Here is a 25,987-nt window from a genome sequence, read left to right as displayed (position 1 = left end):
CAAACAGTAACAGGAATTTGGAACTATTGGCTTGCTTCACGCTCATTTTGTGTTGATTCTCTTTGTTACTTATTTTTTGAGAGAAAAGAAGATCATAAAAAATGACGGAGCCGTATTGCACATCTAAAATGAAAGGAAACGCTAGTTTACGCGATGCAGGATTGTCTTTTTTGTGTAAATTTGTTAGGGAATTTGTTTATGAATAAAAAGAAAGGAATTTAAAAATGAACGTTATTAATTAAAAATGTTAAATTACTCTAAGGTTGAAAAATTGTTTACTATATTCTCGCTAGCGCTATTTAATATTATTTTGCTAATTTCGTTCATTGTACATAATTTAATTCTTTCGGATTTCAACATTTTTAATTCGTAGACACCGAACTTTCTGGACCAGCCATACTTATCGGGCTCATTATTTAAACGTTTTAGAGGAGCTTCAAATAATAGCTCCTCTGCCTCTCTTTCGCGCTTTCGTTTCTTGCTGATGTCACGGGACCGTATCAGGTCCTGAAGAAATGACGTATGCTCCTTTATACTCTTCTATCGTACAGGCGAATTCACCGATACGTATGAAGAAGGTTAAGTTCAAATAATCACGAAACATAGAATTATTACTTAAGGTTCACAAAAGATCTTGTCTGAACGAAAGTAATTAAGTATTTCCGTAGAAAATACCAAAGTAACGCTTAGAACACAGAAATCGAACAATCTTCCTTTTTCCTGGTTTTGGTGGTGTCCATTGGGGTGGTTCGTAGGCTGGTAGATCGCTAGGCCACGAGATTTGTGTAATATTGTCTTCCGGAGCGGTTGAGTACCGTACGCTTTCGAACTGTTGAGGGCTATTGGTTTGAACATTTTCCTGACAGCATATTTTTACACAAATGGTCGAAGGTATGCAGGTTTTTATACATGCAAGTCTTTATAAGAGCATATCCGGTGCAATTAGATTAGGCGTCGGAATGTCGCCCTGCTTCACACTGGCGTCGTTGCAAGGCGACATGACCGAAGCAGCGTCGTTTTTCTCGTCGTCACTTCATTCTGGGGCGGTTTCTGGGCTTATGGCTTCCACCTAAAATGTAATGGTTTTATGAAAATATTGTCAATCAAAAAATCTATTATAGTTTCGAACGTCAAGAGACGAATGGTTGCAACAAATTCAATCGTCGGTGGAATTTTTCACATTGCTTAGGAGCGATTGACGGGAAGCACGATACAATGCTCTAAGAATAGCGGGAGTAAATTTAATTATAAAGGCACGTGCTATTATGTATAACCGATGCAGAATACAAATTTATTTACGTGAACGTTGGATGTAATGGGATCTAATTTGAGAGACCACGAAGGATTCAAGAGCGCTATATAGACATTATTGCATCAACTAGATCACGAAAAACTACAGCATCAAACACGTCGAATAAAAACTTAGAACATCGCGATATACCAACAAAATTTTAACTGTTATTATCAATAAGTTAAGTGTTGAATCTCCACAGATGAATTTCATTTCAACGAAGTGCAGTTATCGTCAACTGAGCTGCAGTGGATTTTACAACTCCGTGAGGCTAGACGTATGAGTCAACGAATTCGTGAACGCTACAAAAGTCTTTAAATCTGTCAATTCTCGAATCCTTTCCTGAGCGGAATATACCAATTTCATTTTGTTTTGTAACTGACGATGCGTTTGCTATGAGATGTCAAAACCGTATCCAATCTGCGACCAGCCTGCGCTGAATCGAGTTTTCTATAAAACAATCTATAGATTGTTTCGCGTACGTCTTATTAAAAATACGTTTCGACCAATTTCCACAAAACATTGTGCTATGCAGACATATGTACAATTTTTTGTACAGTCATTGGATTCTGATTAATTATAATTAGATTGTAGATGTTTATGCAAATGCATATGTTTACAGGAAGGAGATAAATTTATGGGACTTAGATAGAAATTTGTTTCATCATTTGAGGCTTACAAAATTATAATTTCTTTATTACATATTTTGCATGTTCCATATATTTTGTATATTTTGTATATGTATATTCGATTAATTAGATTTTAACACGTTGGGGAACATGATTAGAGGCGGCAATATTTTATGCAAGCATGCGTATGCCATCAAAGAAGTAACTATCTTTCATATTATTTTATTTAGATAATTAAGATTAACTGCGAGATAATCAAGTTTTCATTTATTTCTGTGCTGTCGGAATTTTTAAAGACAAGAACGCAGTGTGCGTTAGAGCAACACAAGAGATTTACCCAAGGTCAAAATGTTACTGACGATTTTGCTTTTATTCAGCTAAAAAAGAGTAATCGTAACACATTAACGTAGTAGAAAGTACACTAGTAGTAGTAGCAATACTAAGTAGCAGTAAATATTTGGAGATAATTCATGTTCTTGAATATATTCTGCATTAGTTTTGCATATATTTTGCATATTTCGACATATAAATTTTGCATATTTCGACATATAAATTGTGCATACATATCCGCAGTCTAATTATAATGAATTGAAAACGAAGGTACAGATGGTTGCGTGCACCCTTGCTCGTCCTAGAACGAATCAGTATACAGGGTGTTCCACAATTATTTTAACAGCCGAAAATGAGGGGTAGCTGAGGTCATTTGAAGTAACTTTTTCCTTTGCGAAAATGCAATCCGCGGCTTTGTTTACGAGTTATTAACGAAAAACACTGGCCAATGAGAGGTGACGGTGCGAGAGAGAGGGTCCGTGAGAGAGTCCGCAGCACGAGGCTTTGACAGAAGGTCGGGACGGACTCAAGCCGCGTTCGAAGTATTGAACAAGTCACGAAGCGAAAACTTTCCGGATTTTTTTAACTACATAACAGTGATATTTTTAAGAAAAACGCTGTTCACCTTTACTTTAGAACGTCTGAAGAATATTCACTAATTTTTCGGACTCGAAAGAATATGTAGTTTAACTGTGACAGCCGTTTTAATTTTCTGGTGTGCATGACACCTTATGTGTACCATATGAAATTTTTATGCAAGGTGTGTACAGTGAAGATTAATAAAGTTCGCAAATGATATTTTAATTTAAATAATTCCGTGTACGAACAGAATTCAACGAATGATTCGCAAAGCTGATTTAATAATAAATAATCGCGTTAAGGTACGTAAAGGATTTGTTTTTTAGAGAAATATGAAAAATATTATCGATAAGAAACTCACCCATTTAGTTGAGGATGCATTTGCTGACTCGTACGTACTGACCTCGTACAACGAACAGCTGATCCCAGGTCGATGACCGCAACATTCGAGGGATACTGTAGGTGGAACCTCTGGTATGGTTATTTGCAAAGTTCACTTACTCTGCACTGTCACCAAACACTGATCAGTTATTTAATCACTGATAATCCGAATCACTTGTGGATATTTAAGAAAAATCACTGAGACTCGTTCGCGAATAATCGTTTATTCGACGCGTTCGTTCGGAAGTCGACGTTTCACTGCCGAAAAATTCAGGCCTTGACTGTGGGTCCTTGTTGTTCTTCGTTCGGCCGTCCGAGGAAATGACACTCGATACCATTTTCTTCGCACGGCCATTAATTACGTTCTAAGAGCGCAGGGTGACAGCGGGTCGGACACAGTTTACGTCTCGGCATATCTTGTTTATTTCATTTGGCGGTACCCTGCGCTTCGAAGAAAATAGTATCGGGTGTTATTTCCTCGGACGGCCGAAAGACGAACGACAAGGGCCCACGGTCGAGGCCTCGATTTTTTGGCAGTGAAACGTCGACTTCCGAACGAACGCGTCGAATAAACGATTATCCGCGAACGAGTCTCAGTGACCTTTCTTAAATATCCACAAGTGATTCGGATTATCAGTGATTAATTAAGTGATCAGTGTTTGGTGACAGTGCAGTGAAAGATCAGCTGTACGTTGTACAAGGTCAGTGCCCTTCGACATCATGAATTTCAGCCAGCAAATGCATCCTCAACTAAATGGGTGAGTTTCTTACTGATAATATTTTTCATATCTCTCTAATAAACAAATCCTTTACGTCCCTTATTTATTATTAAATCAGCTTTGCAAATCATTCGTTAATCTTCACTGTACACCTTGCATAAAAATTTCATATGGTACACACGAGGTGTCATGCACACCAGAAAATTAAAACGGCTGTCACGGTTAAACTTCATATTATTTCGGGTCCGAAAAATTAGTAAATATTCTTCAGACGTTCTAAAGTAAAGGTGAACAGCGTTTTTCTTAAAAATATCACTGTTATGTAGTAAAAAAAATCCGGAAAGTTCTCGCCTTGTGACTTGTTCAATACTTCGAACGCGGATCGAGTCCGTCCCGACCTTCTGTCAAAGCCTCGTGTTGCGGACTCTCTCGCGGACCCTCTCCCTCGCACCGTCACCTCTCATTGGCCAGTATTTTTCGTTAATAACTCGTAAACAAAGCCACAGATTGCAAATTCGCAAAGGAAAAAGTTACTTCAAATGACCTCAGCTACCCCTCATTTTCGGCTGTTAAAATAATTGTGGAACACCCTGTATAACGCATTTCTCCCATTACAACACGGACATTGTAATAACTACATAAGGAGTCGAAATTTTTTTAATATTTCCAACGGGAAAGTCCCATGGCAGTATAGCCACATAGATTAAAAATAATTTTATTTACTTTGACATTAAATTTGACTTAAGTATTTTATTGAGATCAATTTTAATGTATTATTAAATCTAATTTACATATTCTATTAAGTCTAATGTTAATTTTCTATTGGGTCATTATCGAGTTCAGTCTCAGATTTTGATTATATTTGAATATGTTGTTCTTATCAACGATATACAAACATGCTTCGAATGATTTTTCAAAGTTTTCAATTTTACACAGGCCTGCAAGGAGAAGTGTCACTTTTTTTTCATGAAATCATGACTATTACGCTACCAAACTAATAAAAATGAAATTATTGGAGTTTATAGTAACAACGTAAGAGTATGTAAGGAAAATAATTTTAGTTGAAAAACTGTATTTCTTCACTGTTTATTTTGCAATGATTACAAACAAACGGGTGTATTTTAGCAGGGCACTTTTGAAAACTTGAAAAAGGAGGATATAGCACCCTTTTACGGACAGCTTTCCAAAAATATGCACATATATCTGACCAAACAAAAATTAGATGCACTGACCACCTGCTCCGACGTACGGTGCAATTTTAATATTTCCAATTATAGAATCTCCATTTTTTTTAAAAGCTGTTTGCAAACGGGACACTTGGGGTTATTTCCTCCTTTTTCAAGATTTAAAAATGTGCTAAACCACATCCCGTTTGTTTAAAACAGGTGCGAAAGAAAGAGTGAAGGCATACATTTTTGCAATTAAAATTATTTTTCCTGCATACTCTCAGGTTTTTACTATAATTTCCTAAAATTTCAATAGTAATGATTTTACGAAAATAAAAGTTGACACTTCTTCTCGCAAGCCTATGCAAAATTGAAAATTTTGGAAAATCCTTCGAGGTATGTTTGGATATCGCTAAAGGCTGCAACATACTGAAATGTGGCCGAAATCTGAAATTGCACTCCTAAACTGTCCGATTTGACGTATAATGATCATATTAAGTTTAATTTACGTTTTTTATTACTGTGTAATTATAGTTTATCGTTAAGTTTAATGTAACCTTTTCATTCAGTCTACCTTTAGTTCTACGTTAAGTTAAGCTCTATGTTAGATAAGTCTACATTAAGTAACTGAAGTATTTTATGAAGTTCGATTTAAATTAAATTGTATCGATATTTGAATAAATTAGTTAAATTTTCACTTACAGTAGTGATCGCTGACGGTGGTATGAATGACGATTGTGTTGTCAAAGTGATCAGCAACGACAACGAAAATTATAATGCAGAAAAATATTGCCAGTTGGTTAGATCTACCTCATCCTCTCCGCTCCCGCTCTTCCTCGCCCTGTTATTTTTTTATTTCTTGCGACAGCTGCAGTAAATATTTGTTTTAATAAAGAGAATGCTAAGAATTTAACTTTTTGTAATTCAGTATATGTCGTGTACTTTACCGGGTTCCGCACATTGTGAATTTTTCTTTTCTTGTAGGCATCTGACCTTGTCTAATATTTCCTTCAGTACGGGTTCCTGCTCATACAAATGAATCAGTAGTATTGTCTTATCTTTTAAGATTATTCACAAACGAAAGTATATTAGATCGGCTCCTTTTTTACAAATAGATCGTGATATCTAATGTATTTAAAAAATTAAAGAATTAGATGCAGAAGCATTAGAGTTAATAAATAAGTAATATAACGTACAGGACAATAACAATAACAATAACGATACAATTTTTATGTTATCTAACAATATCCTGACATTTTCACATGATCCAGATCAAATTTATTAATATGGATCACTATGGTACTGCGGCGAGCTAATCTTAGAGTACGGACCGGTTCCGTATTCTGAGAGTAGCTGTTCTGCTAGCCACAATACAGCTTATACAAATTTCGAGAATATGAGTCAATACGTAACGAAAGCCCTTAACTTATCACCAAAATTAGCCGATATCAGGAACCCGTTAAAAATTGTTAATTAATTAATTGCCGGAATGCTATAAGAATTTAAGGCGATGGTAATTGCCTTAGACAATTTGCAGGTACCAATCACCACAGATTTCGCGAAAACTAAAAGAAAGGTTCCAAGACCTTGCATCACTGTGTGTTTTTTAAAACATAAAGCGATAATTATAAACTGCACCACGAACTTATAGGACGACCTAATAAAGTTATTGCAGAGAGGAAAGAAATATAAAATTTTTTATTTCGCATAGAAATTAATTAACGACAAAGAAGTGCTAATCGACTTACTAGCTCTGGAAGAAATCGTAATAATTTTTGAAATTTTGTGCAACGATGATATTTGCCACCTCAAACTTAATTACGTTTTCATGTAATATTTTTTTTCTATTATCATTAATAAGGGAGAAATCTGAAGTGCTCACCGCCTAACATGGTTAGACCACTCTATATTTTGTGCCACGTTTTACTTTAAATTCTTTATCTTTAGATTTTATTTAAAACTCACTCAAACAATATTAGTCGAATGAGTTAGACGTGTGTCGCGAACGCTCTGTTTGTTTTGGTTTTACCTATTACGATCACTCAGTGGCCGTTTCTGACAGTTATCTGTGGCAGTTAAATTTTTAAAATAGCCTACAATGCCAAAATCGTTTTAACATCGCAAATATGCAACAGATGTAGTAAGCTAGTCACAAACCCAGTGGAGTATCAAATCTGTGACGTAGTTTCGCATACTGGCTCCTAATGTCTAACAAGATCTGAGTTGGGCGGCTCTGAAATGACAGTGGTTTCGATGGAAAAAGAAAGAGGAGAGCGTTTCGTCCAGGACTCGCTAGAGGAGTCATTGGTGCCACGCTCTATAATAATATATCGAGTGAATTATTTGAATTGTTTACTAACCAGTTCGCTAAATTAGGAGAAAATCTAACAGCCAAGATTACAAATGAACTCGATTATATTCGTGAGACTTACAAGTTTGAATTAGCTGAAATCAATAATAAAATATCTTTTATAACGTTAAAAATAAAAAAATCTGAAAGAGAAGATCACGTTAATTAACAAGAGTTCAAGCAAATGAACTAATATACAAGAGATTGTAGGGGAACTAGAAGAAAGACGGAACAGATCAAATAACCTAATTCTATTAAACCCTGTCAGGATGATCGCTGTAAGGTCACCAATATTTTAAATACAATAGTACCTAATAATTATGATAACATCATCAGAAGAGACAAAAATATCCGAAGCCATTAGTAATTAATCTTCCTTCAACAATTATTTCTGTTGTGATACTATAACGAAAAAAGATATATAAGGGACCAGCAAGAATTAGTCAAAATCTTACACAAGAGCAAAGATCTCACCTCAAGGGCCTTAAGGAACAACTCCGCGCTGTAAATGATTCTCTCATAGCTTACTGTACGTTACCCTAATAGAATCCCTGAGATTATGAAGAGAACCACTGCGTACTATGCAAAAAACATGGAGCCCGCCCGAATATCTACTTCCAGAACGTGAGAGGTTTGCGTATAAAACTCATCGAACTCTGTAGATCATTGTTGTTATAGCGCATGTCAAATATGATATAATTAGATTAGTGGGAACCAGGCTATCGGATGATATAGTAAATACTGAGCTACCTTTTAACGCTTATTCCATATATTTGGTTGTGACAGGAATGCACCAACATCGTCCTTTAGAGAGGTGGAGGAGTCTTATAGCAGTGTAGAATAAATGAAATTGCTCCTCATTAATGCTACCATTCGATGATATCGAACAACTTTTCTTTAAGTAGAACTGGAAGGGTGATCATTTTGTTATTGGCACTATTTTATTTCCACCCAATTCGCCGATATCAAGATCTCTGTGCATGTGTGTAAAACATTTTAGAGAAATACAATAATATTAACATATGCCTACTAGGTGAATATAATTTACCGTATCCATCCATAATTAGAAATAAAATATTTGAAGCAGATTGCAAAATAGCCGTATCGTAAAATATGTACAGTATTATACAAAAATATTGCCAATATAACGAGAACCGCTCTAAATTTAATATTTTCTAATTTTAACATCAGTTATCGTAGCTCATCTGTAGACTATTTACTACCACTCGACCTACATCACCCAACTTTAACATTTTACATATATTAATAATTTAATTTTAAGATTAATTATTTAAGTAAAATTAATTAGTAAAAATAATTAGTAAAATTAAATATTTAAGTTAATAAATAATTTTATATTTATGTTATATTTTCAAAATATACACTTTATCAAGTTCATTAACAAGAATAATAATTTATATCAAAAAGAACTTAATATTACTGAAATAATAAAATAGGAAAAATATAAATACTAGTAAAAATTAATCTTATTGAAGTAAATGCATATTCACAATTAATTGTCCTCCAAGTCGTGTTAATATAATGAATGAGAGAATAAAAAAACCGTAAGTATATTAATTTAATCAGTAAAATTTATTAGATGAAAATTTATTAAAATTTGATATAGGTATAAATATTAAAATTAAAATTGATATAAATAAAGTAATTACTCTTCCAAATTTATTTGGAATTACTCGAAGAATTGTGTATGCAAAATAAAATATCATTCAGGTTTAATATGTTTTGGAGTAATTATTGGGTTTGCTAAGATGAGATTATCTGGATCAGATAAAATATATGGATATTTTATAATATTAATAATAATAATAAATATATTAATAATTAAGAAGTATCCTAAAATATCTTTAATAATAAAGTATGGATGAAAGCTTGTTAAGTAATATTTATTTCTTGTTCCTAGTGGATTTGAAGAACCTCTAATATGAAGAAAAAAATAAGTGAATAATTTGTAATAATAAAATAATAAATGGAAAAATGAAATGTAATGTATAGAAACGATTTAATGTTGCATTATTAATAGAGAATCCTCCTTAAATTCATTCAACTACTATTGGTCCAATATAAGGAATAGCCGATAATAATTAGTAATTACAGTGGCCCCTCAAAACGATATTTGACCTCATGGTAAAACATATTCTAAGAAGACTGTAGCTATTGATAAAATAAAGATAATTACTCCTACTAATCAAACTTTAGTTAATTTAAATGAATGATAATAAATTCCTCGTCCAATATGAATATAATAATAAGAAAAAAAATGGAGCTCCATTTATATGAATTAATCGAATTAATCAACCAAAATTAACATTTTATACAATATGAATAGTTCTTTCAAATGCAAATATAATATTAGGGCAATAATGTATAGTTAGAAATAATCCTGAGATGATTTGAATTAATAAATATAATCCCAAAAGTAGTCCGAAATTTCATCAATAATTGATATTAATTGATGTTGATAATCTATTCAATGAATTTATAAAAATATTCAGTAATGGATTTAATTTTCTGAATTTAAAAAATTTTCAAATTTTCATAATTTTTAATTTTTCGTAAAGGTAGATTATATTTTATTAAGCATGTTTTTATTGATAAATATATAATTATTAATAAATATAATATTATTAAAAAAGTTAAAAGAGATAAGGGATAAATATAAATTTTTTTAATTTTATAATCATAATACACACACAGTCTCTCTCTTTCTCTCTCTCTCTCTCTCTATAATAATTATAGAATTTTTAATATCTATAAATATAAAAATTATTATAAACATAAAAGTTATTATAATTAAATATACATAGTTTTTATGAAGTTTATAATTTTTATAAAAAAAGTTATCGATAAATCTTGTAAAGTATAAAAATATAATTATAATTCCTGTAATTGTAAAGATAAAGGTTATATAATAATATATATAGATTTGTTTAAATAAAATAATTTAAAATTTGTATAATAATTGTAAAGGTAATTAATAATATTATATAATTTAGTGGTATAACATTTTTTGTAATAATATGATTATATATATAATCATATTATTATATAAAATTTTTAATCTTTTTGTATATTGCATATATACATACATGTTACAACTGAAACAGAAGTAAAAACGAAAAAGAAGTGAGTCCGCACACAAATACGGAATCAAATACACTTTCAGTACATACTGCTATACATATAGTACTTAATTAGGATATGGTTAACCTTGCATTTTTCACTTTTATTTACTCACAATTAATTAGCACGAATTGTCAAATACTTACATGTCACAAAATCCAAATATTGAAACGCAATAGAAGAATCTACGGGTTCGAATTTCGAACCACGTGTTTGTGCAGTGAATAAGGAACACTAATTTTAACACTAGATTTACGGAGCACTAAACGTAGCTGTTTTATATTAGTTTTTAAAATAACAATAAGGCATTTATTCTGATTTTGAACGAGTCCTATGGTAATATCTGCCGCAAGTAACGCATATATTGAATAAATAACTCATAGATATATCTTTATAATCTGAATAATCGTAAATTGAAAAACTAATGACCCGTCATTTTGGCGGGTTCCCTAAACCTAGTGTTAACAAAATCCCAATTAACCCTATAAGAACGAAGAGCGTGCCTGATTATTCTCTTCGCGTCAATAAAGTTAACAAATATATAGCACATACAAATCTAAAGAATGCAAATACTAACAAGAAATGTAGAATATAAAACAGAAGAACTTCGAAAAATTGAAGAAAAAGTTCATTCATAATGTTCTGTATAAATATGTCGCTCAATAAATTAATGAAATTCAACCAAAGAATGCAAACGTAAACAATACAACCGAAACCTAGAATGGGTTAGTATCGTTCCGCACTTTCAATTGAACTTTGCATAAGTATTCACTTCTTCGACGATTCTAACACGATCTGACAAGTTGTGTCCTGATGCAAGAAATCTAAGCTGAGAAAACAATAAAACGAAAACTATAGTTTAAACACTTTCTCGTTCGAAAAATATTCGAATTAGTTGCACGTTGTTCACGATCACTTACAGCCTCCTGCTGACACATTTTCAAGCTCACAAAAGAATATAAACGTCCTATTCTTCAATCTTCAAATTTGAAAGTTGAATTCTGCACATCTGTGTTGTTATGATTTTAATGTTTTGTTTTGTTGACATTTTTCAAACAAGTTTGACTTCAGGGTCACTATCGAATCAACGACATAAAAACACGGCAGAACATATGAGTTTTTTCATGTCGAGGATTCATTTGATTTAGAGATGTCCCAGAAAGTGAGCTGACCAGCATCAGAAGGTAGAAGAATACTTTCTGGCCAATCTGAGGTCTCGGATAGGCGGTAGGCCACACACCCATCAGTAGAATTAGTCTTTTGTGGAACGTGGTGTCGGGGCCGTTTACGAATATCATCGTAACACGACGGCAGGTTACTGACTGCAGTACGATCGATTTTCCAGCGTTTTTATATCGTCGCACGCCCCCTTTTTTAGTGAAGTCATAATGAAATGATTGACAGAAGCTGTAATTTCGATAAGTCAACGACCGTCGCGATTTTTCCGACGGCGAGAGTAGAAAACAAAATGCATTAATAATGTGCACAAGTCCTTATACTACGGTCTCTCCCCATGGGTGTCCCTTACTTTTCAAAAAGTCGTTTCCGGCGTGGAATGTTTTATTTGATCAATTCCATTGTAATCCTGAATAATATGTACTTCGCACGCGTATTATATTATTTTTGATATGGGATCGTTTATACGTTATTCCAATACTCCTTTGATTGCACTAGCCTAATATCTACTTAATAGTTCTTAAGACTATTGCGGTTTTATGGATCTTTATTACTTGATACTGCCAGATTAGTAGTTCCGAACAAGAAACGAATTTGAGTAGGAAGAACGATTGAAATTGATGGGTAAGTTGCTATCGATCTGTCAATGTCCATAACTTTGTTCTTTGTTGTAGTATGTTTAATGTGATATATTAAATTTGATAAATTATACATTATTTTTTATTGTAAATTTGTTGATCCATATTGTACTCGCATCTAGCACATTCTCTACTGTTCACAGTTCTTGGTAAATCTATAATCTATAGGTTAGAACTAAGGGCTTGTTCTTACATTTTTGGAAAGTACATAGTAATTTAATCATTTCTTTTTGAAATTATTAATTAAGTAAGCTTATTCATAAGCTTTCATAAGCTTAGATTCATAAGCACAAACATTGAGAATTCTAAGACGAAGTGCTAAGTTTAAATGGACCGTTATGTAACTCCATGTTTGTTTTAATATTATGAAATAGTATATACGACAAATCCAATGGGCTATCGAATGTGTATGTTTCATTGAAGCGCATACTTGAATAACTTTGGAAATATTGTACGTAGAAATTCATGAAGAGAAGAAAATGAACACGGCTAGAACTTTCCAAGCAAGACTTATTAATATTTTCGGCACTGATAAAATGAAAGAAACTTTCTGTTATCGAAGTGTGTATCCTCCTGTACTGCTTAACTTCCCTCAGGGGCTGCAGCTGGTGAGAGCCAGTTGTGGTATGGGCTCAGCGAACCCAAGTTGCCTGAGCTCTAGCATACCGTAAGCCTGTGGTCATGTTTTACAGGCCCGGGGTCTTGCCTTAACTGGCCGGGCCGCGAGGATGATAACCTCTCTAAAAAATCCCTAACCCTAAGCAGAGGTGCGCAGTGATGGGGTGCGCACTGGTCGATGGCATCGGTACGTGGCCAGCGGGTGCGCTGGTCGCTAGCGGCCAACCTCTGGACACCCGACGCAATCCAGTTATATTTAACCTTACCTGGGTGCAGGGTGCTCCGCCCAGACTGACAGTTTATCCGCCATGCTCGTGGGAATGAATATGGATTCTAAACGCGAGCGACTAATATCCTTAAAGGATATTATTAGGGAAGGGGGGCGACGAGCCGAGGACGCATGACTCGATCGGTGGTAGTAGTAGAGAACGAAGTAGGAGTTCCGTTAGGCGGAGTAGTAGAAGCAATAGTTTGAAAAGAAGAAAGATAGATGATACAAATGCGTCGGAAGAAGGAAGTAATAGAAGTATTAGATCGAATATTAGTGTGAGTGGATGTGTAAATGTGCGAAAAATGGATGTAAGCATGATGGAAGTAGAGGGAAATGATATGATATGTATGAAAAAGATGAAAAAGGTGAGAAAGTGAGGAAGTGTATGTTTAATGATGCAAATCGTGTGCCAAAAGGTGTGAGTGAGTATTTGTTAAATTGTGTTAGTGAGTATGAGGAATGTATAATGAGATTAATATGTGAGAATGAGAGGTTGAAAGGTAGATTGGAAGAATATGAGAAACGCGTGGGTATGCCTGCCAGTCTGAGTAAAACGTATGCGAGTGTTGCTGGAATGGGTGTGGGTGTTGGAACGGGTGTGGATGTTGGTAAAATGCGAAGTGAGGGAGTGAGTAGAGTGGATGAAAAGAAAGATAGAAAATATGCTGTCATTGTGAAACCAAAAGACGACAAGGTGACAATGACTAGTGAACAAGTGAAAGAGAAAGTGATGAACGAAGTGAGTAAGGATTTGAATGTGCGAGTGAGAGCTGTAAGAAAGATAAGGAGTGGTGGACTAGCGATTGAAACAGCTAGTTTGAATGAGCTGAATAGAATAAAAGATTGTGAAAAATTCAATGAGATTGATCTAAAAGTCGAAATACCAAGGAAAATTGGACCAAAAATAATTGTTTTTGATGTGCCGAATGAGATGAATGAGAAAGAATTTATGAATGAATTGTATGAAAAGAATTTGAAGGAATGTGTGAGTGAAAATGAGTTTAATGAACGAGTGCGGATAGTGAGTAGGAGAAGTAGAAAGGATGCGAGTTTAGGGAATGTAATTGTTGAAATGAATGTGAGAATGCTGAATAAATTAATTAATGAAGGAAGAATTTACATAAGATGGAAATCTTGTAAATTCAAAGAATATGTGAGTGTGTTGAGACGTTTTAAGTGTAGTGGCTTTGACCATGTTGCGAAGGAATGTAAGGAAAAAGAGAATCTTTTGTCAAAAATGCTGTCAGAAAGGACATGTGAGAATAAATTGTGTTAAAGATGAATTTGTATGCGGAAATTGTAGCCTAAAAGGTAATAGATGTGATCATTCGGTTATGTCTGAAGAATGCCCGGAATATAAACGTATAGTTGAGAGAGAGAGAGAGAGAGCGAACGAAGATCAGTAATGACTAAGTGTATGTTAAATATAATTCAGTGTAATTGTCAGCGGGCGTATACGGTTATGTGTGATCTGGGAGTGGTTATGAATGAGAAGAGTGTATGTGTAGCGATGTTGCAGGAGCTGTATGTGGCTGTGGATGGGAGTATAAAAGGATTACCAAGCTGTATGAAAGTATTTGCGCATGAAGGTGAGCGAATGGGAGCGGCTGTCGTGGTGAATGATGTGCGTATAGAGGCGGTATGTGTGAGTGAGTGCACAATTGAGTATGGCGTGTGTGTGTGGTTCAAAGGAGACTTTGGTGAGTTGTATGTTATGTCCATGTATTTCAGATTTGATCGGGATATTGAGAAATATCTTAGATACATGGATAAAGTGTGTGAATGTTGCGTGGTAGGAGGGTCATTTTTGGTATGAATGCGAATGCGGTATCTCCCTTATGGTACAATAAGGGAGATGGCCGCTCAAGAGAAAATGAAATGCGTGGACGTGAATTGGAAGAATGGATCATTGTAAATGGTATGCAGGTGTTAAATGAGCCGAGTGAATGATATATGTTCTCTGGTCCGAATGGACAGAGTGACATTGATGTGACAATTGTGAATGATTCCTGTGTTGAATGTCAGTTTGAATGGCAAATAGAATGTGAGTAGGGAATAAGTGATCATAATTTTATAAGTGTTGGTATGATATTGGATAAGGAGTGTGTGGAAATCTTGAATGTTGAGAAAAGATGGTTTTGTAAGAATGTTGATTGGGATGAGTATATGGATGAACTAAGACATAGTATGGTAGCGGGTGTGCTTGATGTGCGAAATGATAAAAGTGCGGATGAATTAGCGGCTGGAATGGTACGTTTGATCCAAGATGTGAATGATAAGTGTTTGAAAATATGTAAGAGACTGAATAAGAGAAAGATTGCATGGTGGACAAGAGAGTTAGAGATAATGAAGAAGAAAGTACGGAACAAACGGAAGAAAATGCAGAATGCTAGGCGGCGAGGAGAAAATGTGTATGAAAGAGCACTAGAGTATAAAAGAAGTTTGAGTGAATATAAGAAAGAGATGTGTAGAGTGAAAGAGGATTACTGGAAGAAATTTGTGAGCAAATGGAGTAATGAGGACCCATGGGGTCCTGCTTACAGAGTATGTAGCGGAAAATGTCGTAGTGAATGTTTAAATACGATGAATGTGAATGGAAGAATGACGAAAACATGGAATGAAAGTGCGAATGTGATATTGGATCGCTTATTCCCGGCTTCGGAGATGAATGATGTGAATGACGAATTGAATGACGGAAATGAAGTAATAAATAAGGAAGTGAATGGTAATGGAGTTAATGGAGTAAATGATAAGAGTTTTGAATGGTATGAACTGAAAGAAGCAATTAGGGAAATGAGGTTGGCGCCAGGCGCCAGGAACAGAAGGTGTGAGTGCTAAAATCATGAGAAATGTAGGACGGAATATTTGAAGAGTATGTATGATGTGTGTTTGAAGACGAATACCTTTCCGAGTGAATGGAATAACGCACGTGTGATTATTTTGTTAAAGTCTCCTGAAAAAGTTAAATCAGACCCTGGGTCTTATAGGCCGATTTGTTTATTGTCAGTTCTGGGGAAAATCCTAGAAAAAATGATGGTCAGGAGGCTAGAATGAAAGATGGATGGGAGAATGTGTGACGCGCAACAGGGATTTACGAGAGGTAAATCAACGGAGACTACATGATTGAAAGTTAAGGAGTATGTATCTCAGAGTGTATGTAAGTATGTATTGGGGATATTTGTAGATTTTAAAGGAGCGTATGATAATTTGGAATGGTTTAGAGTCATTGAGAAATTAAGTGAGATTCAATGTAATGAGACTAGTTTGTGGAAAGATTGGGACCGAATGGTTTGTATGACTGGAATAAATGATATAGTATGGAAGCGTGTAGTACGTGGTTGTCCGCAAGGATCTATAGCTGGGCCGTTTATTTGGAATTGAATGATGAACGACTTGCTTTTAGATTTGAGTGCGGTAGGATGTAAATGTGTTGCATATGCGGATGATTTGTTTTTAATGATTGAAGGGCGTAATCGAGTGGAACTGGAGAGAAAGGGAACTGAATGGATGAGAATTGTGTGTCAGTGGGGAGAAAAAGTAGGAGTGAGTGTTTCTGAATCTAAGAGTGTGATGTTGATGATGAAGGGAAGTCTGGCAATGACTAGAAGCCCGAATGTACGTATGAAAGAAAAAGGTATGAAAAGAGTTGAGTGTGTGAAATATTTAGGTATTTGGATGACTGAGAGAATGCAATTTAAAGTACATTTGAAAAGTCTGAAAGATAAAATAACTGCAGTGGTTGGACAAATGAGTAGAGTGATGAGGCGAGAATGGGGAATGAGAAAGAAGGGTATGCGTGTGATTTATAGAGGTTTGTTTGAAGCGTCTATGATGTATAGTGCTAGTGTATGGTGTGACAGTATGAAATTTCAGTATGCTAGAGATATTATGAATAGATGTCAGCGAGTGGTTTTATATGCTTGTCTGAATGTCTGCAGAACCGTTTCAACGGATGCAATGCAGGTCTTATGGGTACCCCCCCCCCGCCCCCAGGACCTGGAATGTAGAAGGAGAGGCGTGATTTGGAGATGGAAACATGGTGTGAGTGTTGGTGAAAATGAGATTGTAAATGATGAGGACATGACTGGGGTGGAGGAGCAAGAAAGAGAGAGATTTATAAATGAGAGAATGATAGAGGTATGGCAGCGTAGATGGCATGAGAGTGAAAAAGGGCGAGTGACGTATGAATATATTACGAATGTTCGATTTGCATGGAAAACGATTAAGTTTGAGCCTAGTTTATATGTGTGTTTCTTGATAACTGGGCATGGAAGTATGAATGATTTTTTGTGGAAGCGTGGGTTATGTGTGGATTGGCGAAGAATGTGTTTGAGAGAAGAAGAGTGAAAGTGAGTGAAAGAGCGAATGTCGTGTAAAGCCTGGTGTCCAGAGGTGCAGGGGGGTCCCCTTGCAGGTTGAAAGGCCAGCTGGATACGGTTCGCCGGGTCTAGTCGACCAATTCCTGTAAGGGCCTTTGGAGAGTAGCGACTCCACGCACTCGAAGCGCTGGTTCATCAGTACCAGAAGTGTAGGCTTCCAAAATGGTAGTAGCTAACGCTAAAAAAGATCCCACTAGTGATCTTGACTGATACCGCGGGGACCGAAAGACCCCGAGGAGTGCCTCGACCCGGTCATGGGTAGGACCATCGCGGGGACAGTGGTAAGGCCAAATGCTGGTCAGAGGCCCCTTTTCCCGGAGTCTCGACGGGTGAGCTGCGCATCGTTCAGCTCGCGCACCGTCCTGTAGAAACGGTAGAGCGTGGAAAGTCGCTCGGCACCACTGGTTGTCTGCCCTTTAGGCCCTGCAGCCTGGGAGTGTATCAGTAGTTCCCGCATTAGCGGGAACGCGCTGATTGGGCATATCCCAATCCCACGCCCATGGGGGCCGTGTGGTTAAACCTTTGGGTTGGTGCCGCACGTTAAGTCAACAGAGACGAAATGTACTGCTTAACTTTCTTATAACTATGTTGTTTTGTACTTATTATTTATTATGCTTCTGGATACTTGAAGAATGCGTTTTGATTTCTGAACAGGATTTATTACAAATAGCTCGTACGTCTGGCGTTATACACAAGTGACAAGAAAGAAGAACATCACTCGGAGACATTATACACTAATTGTTACTCATGCACATCATATCGTGTGCAGCGTACCGTGGGGCACACGTGGTGTGACCAGTTGTCGAAGTCGCTTCGTGACGCATGTCACATTATGATAGCGATGCATTCAAATATCTGTGGTTGCAAACAAGAACACCTCATATCATATGTTTTTACTTTCGAAATAATTATTCGTCTGAAGTTACAATCATTAATTCTTTGTATTAATTTCGATTAAATGGCATTATATTTCTGAGCTCATCGAATTTGTTTCCTAGATTTTTCCGGATAAATATATAAATCCTGTATTCTCTAGTTTTCTCTTTGCAGTCACAGATATATTTTATAATTTTATGTGGGAACAAGTAGCGAAATGTATATATATATATATTCTTCAATGAGTCATATTGTCGACTTTCAAGATAATGATAGCTCTTCTCCAGTATCATTCATCTACAAGAAATCTAAATGACTGAAACTGAAAAGCATTAATGAATAAATAAATATTATCGCAGCGTCATTATAAATGAATCAATATAATGCATGGAATGGAAGAAAAAATTTATTTATAATGTGGTGCATTACAATGACTACAAAAACATTATTTCCGCCAAACAAATGAAAAAAATAAGAAGTATTTTTTATTATCTTATTCTATGTATATTTATGTTACGTTCTCATGCACTCGCGAAACGCAGCCTATACTAGCATCGCTTGGAGTAAAACAAACACTTGCTACTATTATAGTAAACATAATATAATCCCTACTGGACAAGGGAGACGAGGAAAACGAGGAGGATACTGAGTACATACTTTCCAAACCAAAGTGGAGGCTACAGTGAACGAAGTTTGCATACAGGCATTAGTATCTTTTCAATAATAAAAACTTAGTACTTTGTTACTAACATTAAAATTAAGTTGAAAATTTAGACGGCAATAAAAAATAAAAAACTAGTATTTTAAACACAAAAGAACATCTATATTTTTGGTATACAAGATGTAATGCAATAAACATATAAAGACACTGTTATAAAAAAAACAACAATTATAACAACAGTAATTAATATTTCCACCATTACGCGTTTTATTACTTCAAATACCATATTCTTTATACTGCAAACTAACTTTCGTTATGTCGTAACATTAATTTTATTCCATTCTTGCCTTATAGCGATTTCCAACTTTTTAACGTTACTACACCATTTATTATTTAATATGATCTTGATAAGATTCCCCATACGTTGTCTATGGGGTTTAAGTCGGGCAAACGTGCTTGCCACGTTATAAGTGATAAATCTTTTTGCCAAAACCATTCCATTATTTTTTTAGCGCTGTGTACAGTAGCGTCATCTTGCTAAGAAATTATATTTTCATCACGGTTTTCTTCTATAAACGGAATTAAACAATCTTCTAATAAATCTATGTATTTATTTGCGTTCAATGTGGTGTAAATTTTTCATATTGGTGTTTTTGCAGAATAGCTAAACGCGTTAAACTTCCTCCGCCAAAACTGCTGCTCATCGCCACTCCTATATCAGTACGCAGGTCGTATCAATAATATTTATGACCGTCTGGTCCATGTGTTTCCATGTGTTTAGTAAGAGGTGGTTTCACTGCTTGGTTTTGCCATAGTCTCCACCAAGTTTTCAAAAATTATGAATAACATTAACAGAAATATTGACTTTTAGCTATTCATCCAAGAGATAGTCCTGTATTATGATAAGTTTCTATTTTTATTCGTTTTTCCAAACTATTTTAATTAATAAAAAAATTTAATAAAAAATTAAATATTTTAATGTACAAATAATTGAAAACAGTCCTAATAGTAACATTCTCTGAATTAGGAAAGACGTTTCTCGTGTCAATGATGCTACTTTACTAATTGTAAGCAAATGTTACTCTTCTTATACAAATTTCGTACCTACCTCGGCAGATATTCTTGAGTCTGTGTTCATAAATTTGAAAATCCGGAGTTTTTTTGTATACAGCATCGCTTCACAGTAAACATATTGTCCAACGTATTGTAGTGCTCAGAAGGAGTCAGTCATTTCGGCAGAGGAATAAGGGGATACAGTAATTTCTCCCGGAAATGTCAAATTTCGGGTCACTATGAAATTCCCTGTACTAGTCCTGCGCCTATGTAATTTTGGGTAGGTAGCACGCGACGCAAATTCTCGGAAGACAACACGAAATGGTCTGTTTGGGTCCAAGTCAGGAAAGAAAAACCGCAGAGCTGCAAAATACGTGACCAATCTCCGTCGAATCGTGACATGTGGCCTCAGAATTTCCTCCGAATCGTGGCAATAAATTAGAAATAAAAAAGTTAAGTCATCGTTTTAATTCTAGTGCGACTACATATTTATATTAATGTATACCGGCATGCTGGCTGCTGTCTTTTTTGGCCGACTGACCTCGTGGCTCGAAGAGTCGTGTTTTAGCGCGATTTTGTATTCGCAGATTTGCATGTTTCGATTTCGATTCCAAACATTGAGAGAAGAAATTACTGTATTTCATTCGCTTCGCCACACCTGCACGCCCGTAGGGATCGGTCAACTTAGCCAATAATAATTAAAATTCTGAAAATTGGTAGAGGTTTGTTGGAGTGGGCAACCGATTCCACTTGCTCCTTCCGTCATTTAATTTATGCATAGTGTTTCAACCCAACAATATGTGGCGGCTACCTCGCCAATAGAAGGATTCTCGTTCACGCAAGTAACCAATCCGCCTCAAGTTGTATTTGTATGTATACAGACTTCGTGCGTCCTACCGCATTTCAACGTCAAAGGCATGGGTCCGCTAGTACAGCCTTACTGATGAGTCCTCAGGCGGGTCCCAGACGAAACGTTTCCTCCCTCTCTTTCTCCAACACAGTCACATTTCAGCCGCCGCCAAAAATACATTGCAAGCTTACGATCATGAGAGAAATACAACATGAGCAAAACATGATTATTTTCACTTATATGTCACAAATATTGTATGTTAGTCGTTTAGAAAGCAACACAAGTATAAAAAATATGAGTATATTACAGCACGTTTGCTGCACAATGCAATGAAAAGTTAATCAAAATGCTAATTAGTAATTAGTAATAACAAATAATCATGTGTGCATCAGAAGAATCTGAAGTTAATGCTTTAGAGATAAGTCAACGCTCTTGCATCTAGTAACTGTTGCGTCTGTTCTACTTTGTTTCGATTGTTCTCTGCCTCCTGACGTACGTGGTCGCATAAATAATACACACTCACATACCTACACAAAGTACAAACAGCACACGCGTCTGCTAATAAGGGAATTGCGTTTACCATACTGCGAGGGCGTTAATATAGGTGGGTTGATGAGAATTTGTCCTACACTTTTCAGCTGGTATTAGTTTGGTAGTACTTTAACTTTGGTAGTATTTTGATATTACTAAAGTTTCCGTTTCATAATCAGTGAAAATGAATACAATGGATTATACTTTTTCAGTCAATCATAGTGTCCATTTTCGCTCTATGTATACACGATCATATTACCAGTCCCATTCCCGAATCTACTGACGCATATAAAACCAAAACTCACTGGACCGACGCCCATTGTCTAGTAGTGATGAGCAGATCAGGAAAAAGTATTGTAAGCATGGTTTTATATGAGCCAATGCGCACTTCGCGTAGGGAATTCCTTAAATATTTTGGAAAACCAGTGAAACGTCATCCTAGACGAAATTTTTATTTTTGTAGCTTATGTAGCTTATTGTAGCTTACTAGCTCCCACTATATCGAAATGATTATCTGATTTATAAATTTGCAACAAACATGCGCCGTTGAATTAATATAAAATAAAAGTTATATAAATACTTATTATACTCGCATAGCTGTATCATACTTAGTAAATTATGCTTACTGTTTAAAATTAATGATAGAGTAAGTGTCAAATATTATTTTTTAAAACGAGACAATCATTTCGATACAAATAATTCATGCAACAGATGGAGTAATAAACAATTAATATTGATCAGACTTATTAGTACAAATTCAGTTGGCTTTCAATAACTTCATCAGCGATTCAATAAAAACTATTGTGATTCTCCCAAATGGATAAAAACCAAACTACCGAATAGGTAAAGCCCGAAGTACCCAAAAAAAGCAATATGACCGAACCAAAAACCTCCTATGCTAATGTTGCAAAGCAAGAGTACACTCCAACCCACGATCAAGCCATAATTTTACAATCAGTCGATAATATCACCATTAGAAAATATGTTCGAGCCATTGGAATTATAACAGGTCCTAAAGCCATAAAATACATTTCAAGAATCTCAAACGGAAAAATATGCATGTATTTGGACAGTAAAGAAACAGTTACAAACTTAACTTCAAAATTTAAAACAATAACAATAAATAATGAAAACATACAAATCGGACCAATGATCTTACTGACCCAGCGAATCATTATTAAATCTTGCACCAATCATTCCCAACTCGACAATACAAAATGTATTCAGAAGAAATAACGTTAAAATGTATTCAAAAATAACATACCTGAAATTAGGAATCATAGACCTAGATTTTGCACACATATTAAGTTTCAGAAGACAAGTCTATATAGAGGACACTAATAAAATACCGACTTCATTTACAATTACACTTGACAACAATACACATAGAATATTCACTACTACAGAAAAACAGATCTGCTTCAGTTGTAATCATGAAGGCCATATCACTAAGCAATGTCCTAACAATACAAACACGAACGAAAACGGTTCCCAGACCGATCCGAACCTAAATCCCCCCCCCCCCCCTGCCACACGTATCATCGATCATGAAGAAGGCAGGGCAGAATGAATAGAGACAGAAGAATGGAACACAAACAAAACAGAGAATAAGAAAAAAAAACGCTATCTACAACAACAGAAGAAAGCCATACCAACCCAGTAAAATTAAACGACTTGAATTTCGAGATCCCTGCTTCAATAACATTAAAAAAGGATAACAAAGTTCCTGAACCATCCAACAAAAAATCAAAACGACCCTAGAACCAGCTAAAAATTATATCGAAGACACAAGAAACAACCACGTATTAAACTACAATTTAAAAGTTTTCTAGAAAAATCAATTGGAGTACCAATCCCAGTAGAAATTACAGAAACGTATACGAACGATACAATAGCTATCACTGAAATGATTATAAGAAGAAGATTATGATAAATGATTATAAGAATCCAACCCCTCTTCAAAGAGCGGAGCATAAAAAACGGGTTACGAAAACTATACAAAAAAGAATCAATCAAGACTTATAACAAAAATCAAACTCTTCCTGTCACGCTCTGCGGTCGATGCACGTTGCTCTCGATCGATTGACTACGCGCGTTGCAATTCTCGCGCTCGTATCTCATTGATCACTGTTTTTCGTTAATAACTCCGAAAACACACACACACACACACACACACACACACAGCCACGGATTGCATTTTCGTAAAGAAAAAAGTTGCTTCAAATGACCTCAGGTAGATTAGTGGGATTTCCGAACCAAAGAATATCGTTTCTCACTTTATGCAATGCTCCCCTCCCCTGTAGACTGCCCAATCTTTTCGAGTTAAAATTCTTATGTGCAGCCTTTATGTTATCGCTCTTAACATAACAGGACTCGTGCCAATAATTATTATATTTTTTTATTATATATAAATCTACGTTTAGGTTTACTTTTTTCTATTTTTATTTCTCAACTATGTAATACCCAATATGTGTTGTAAGGACAAAAATAAACATTATTTAAAAAAAAAACTGTGTGACCAAGTCGGTCGACTACTAAGCGGAGGTGCCGAGTTCGCTTCTCGTATGCAGTCCTTTGTTCTTTTCCTAAGATTCAATAATATTAACATAAAAAATATTTTATATTTAATTTGCAAACTGCTTATTTATCTCAATTTTAAAGTCTTCTAAACTGTCCATTCAGGGTCAGATAGTTCACCTTTTCAATGATACAAAGTAGAAGTAGAGTGGTTTTTAATTCTTTTATATCGTATTTTCTACAAAAGTGTACCCTTCATACATCTCGTTTGAAATTGCAACGCTGATGTGAGGGGTGGAAACTTTGATATCTAATCTCGAAATTTTCAATAATATCCTTGATATCAACTGCGCGTATATTCTTCTGAAGCCGTATTACGTACTGGCGCCACTTGATGGACGCAATGCGAACGCGACGATAATGCACTTATGGTTTTTAGCACACACATCTTTTCGGACAAATTATTGTTTAATTCATATATTAAGTACGGAGATTTTTCGTATATTTTCGGTGATTTTTTCCAATCTCCCCTTCGTGACCCTTAATCTTCCAACGTGTCATGTGCGAGTATCATGATTCTTTCATTGGAGGAAACAGTCGCCCTTTTTGGAACCACTGTGACTGGTTATACAACAATTTCGGTAAACTAGATATCTGGACTACGTATACACATCTCCACTGCCATATTTGTACTGATTTTGACAGTATGCAAAGACCACGATTTCATTCCTCATTTGGCAGTATTCTAGGATCCATACCTGCGTGTGTACCAGGTGGTATCGCGCTTAGACCGTTAATTATTATCTCCCTGACACTTCTCAGTGTGTCAAAACCGAGAGCATAGAACTTTGGCTCCGCGAAAACACTTCACATTTAACACTAGTAACATCCTAATTTATTTGGGTGATATATTATATTAAAGTCTTAGTATATCGAGTTAATTCAATACTTTCAACTCACATCTTCTTGTCGAATCCAGTTGCTAGTATCAAGTCCATTACGATATTCATTTGCCACTCCAGCTGCACCAACTTGATAAGTTACGATCCCGACGGTGAAACAAATGTTGGCTCGTCTACAACTAACAAACTCTTTCACTCTGTCAACCAAACGAATCCTCGGTCAGTCCTCACTTTAGTCCTCAACTCGTAACACATACATCAAGAATCATGGAAATCCTTTGACGAAGTCATTAGAAAGCCAGCAGTCACTGGCAGATCAATATCTTTACGACTCTGAAGTACTGCACACTTCGTTACATATCCCCAAATCACTGTTCTACGAAGTCGTTTTCAGTGTTGACTTTACAAATACTTATTACTGTAAACTAAACATAATTGTCAGCGGTATTCATTCATTTGTGTCTTTGACCAGCCTAATTGAAGCATGTTCAAGTTTTGACATAACCTTGACACCTCATGAAATTGTTTTCATGAGAATTTAAGAAAAAACGCAAACATAGAATATATTTAAAAAAAACATGACGTATTAAGTGCGAAAAGAATAATAAACGAACAAACTGCGTTCTCAGGTCAAATATAACGATAGTATAATATACAAATATCTTAGGCGGTCAAATACCGTTAACATGGTGACTGCCACGGTGATTCTATTGAGAATATATTCTCCGGTCACGGGTGACCACCGTGGCACTAATTCAGAAGGTGACTAAGTAAGACGAAAGATAGCGACGTTGTCAGCAGACGTTCCCAGCTACGGAAAGTGGCTGGGAACTGACACACGTGCGTGGACTCTGAGGGAAATCGCAGGCAGTCTATAACTTACTTCAATTGCAAAGGAGGAACAAAATAGGAGGTTACACACTACATTA

At 35.5% G+C, this 25,987-nt stretch overlaps 1 long non-coding RNA gene and 1 pseudogene across 1 annotated transcript; both read right to left on the bottom strand.

Annotated features, from left to right (window-relative positions):
* Positions 1 to 122: 122 nt before the first annotated feature.
* LOC117219501 (uncharacterized) lies at positions 123 to 25,931 on the bottom strand. The gene is made up of 4 exons (XR_013034918.1): positions 25,117 to 25,931; positions 6,043 to 6,118; positions 5,798 to 5,963; positions 123 to 1,069 (listed from the first exon to the last, which is right to left on the bottom strand). It is a non-coding gene; the product is annotated as an uncharacterized LOC117219501 (long non-coding RNA).
* LOC143260681 (cytochrome b pseudogene) lies at positions 9,029 to 11,524 on the bottom strand (annotated as a pseudogene).
* Positions 25,932 to 25,987: the final 56 nt, after the last annotated feature.

This window comes from Megalopta genalis, chromosome 16, assembly GCF_051020955.1.
Source record: "Megalopta genalis isolate 19385.01 chromosome 16, iyMegGena1_principal, whole genome shotgun sequence".
Taxonomy (NCBI): domain Eukaryota; kingdom Metazoa; phylum Arthropoda; class Insecta; order Hymenoptera; family Halictidae; genus Megalopta; species Megalopta genalis.
The sequence above is the reverse complement of the archived record's forward strand: the minus strand, read 5'-3'. Positions and strand labels throughout refer to the sequence as shown.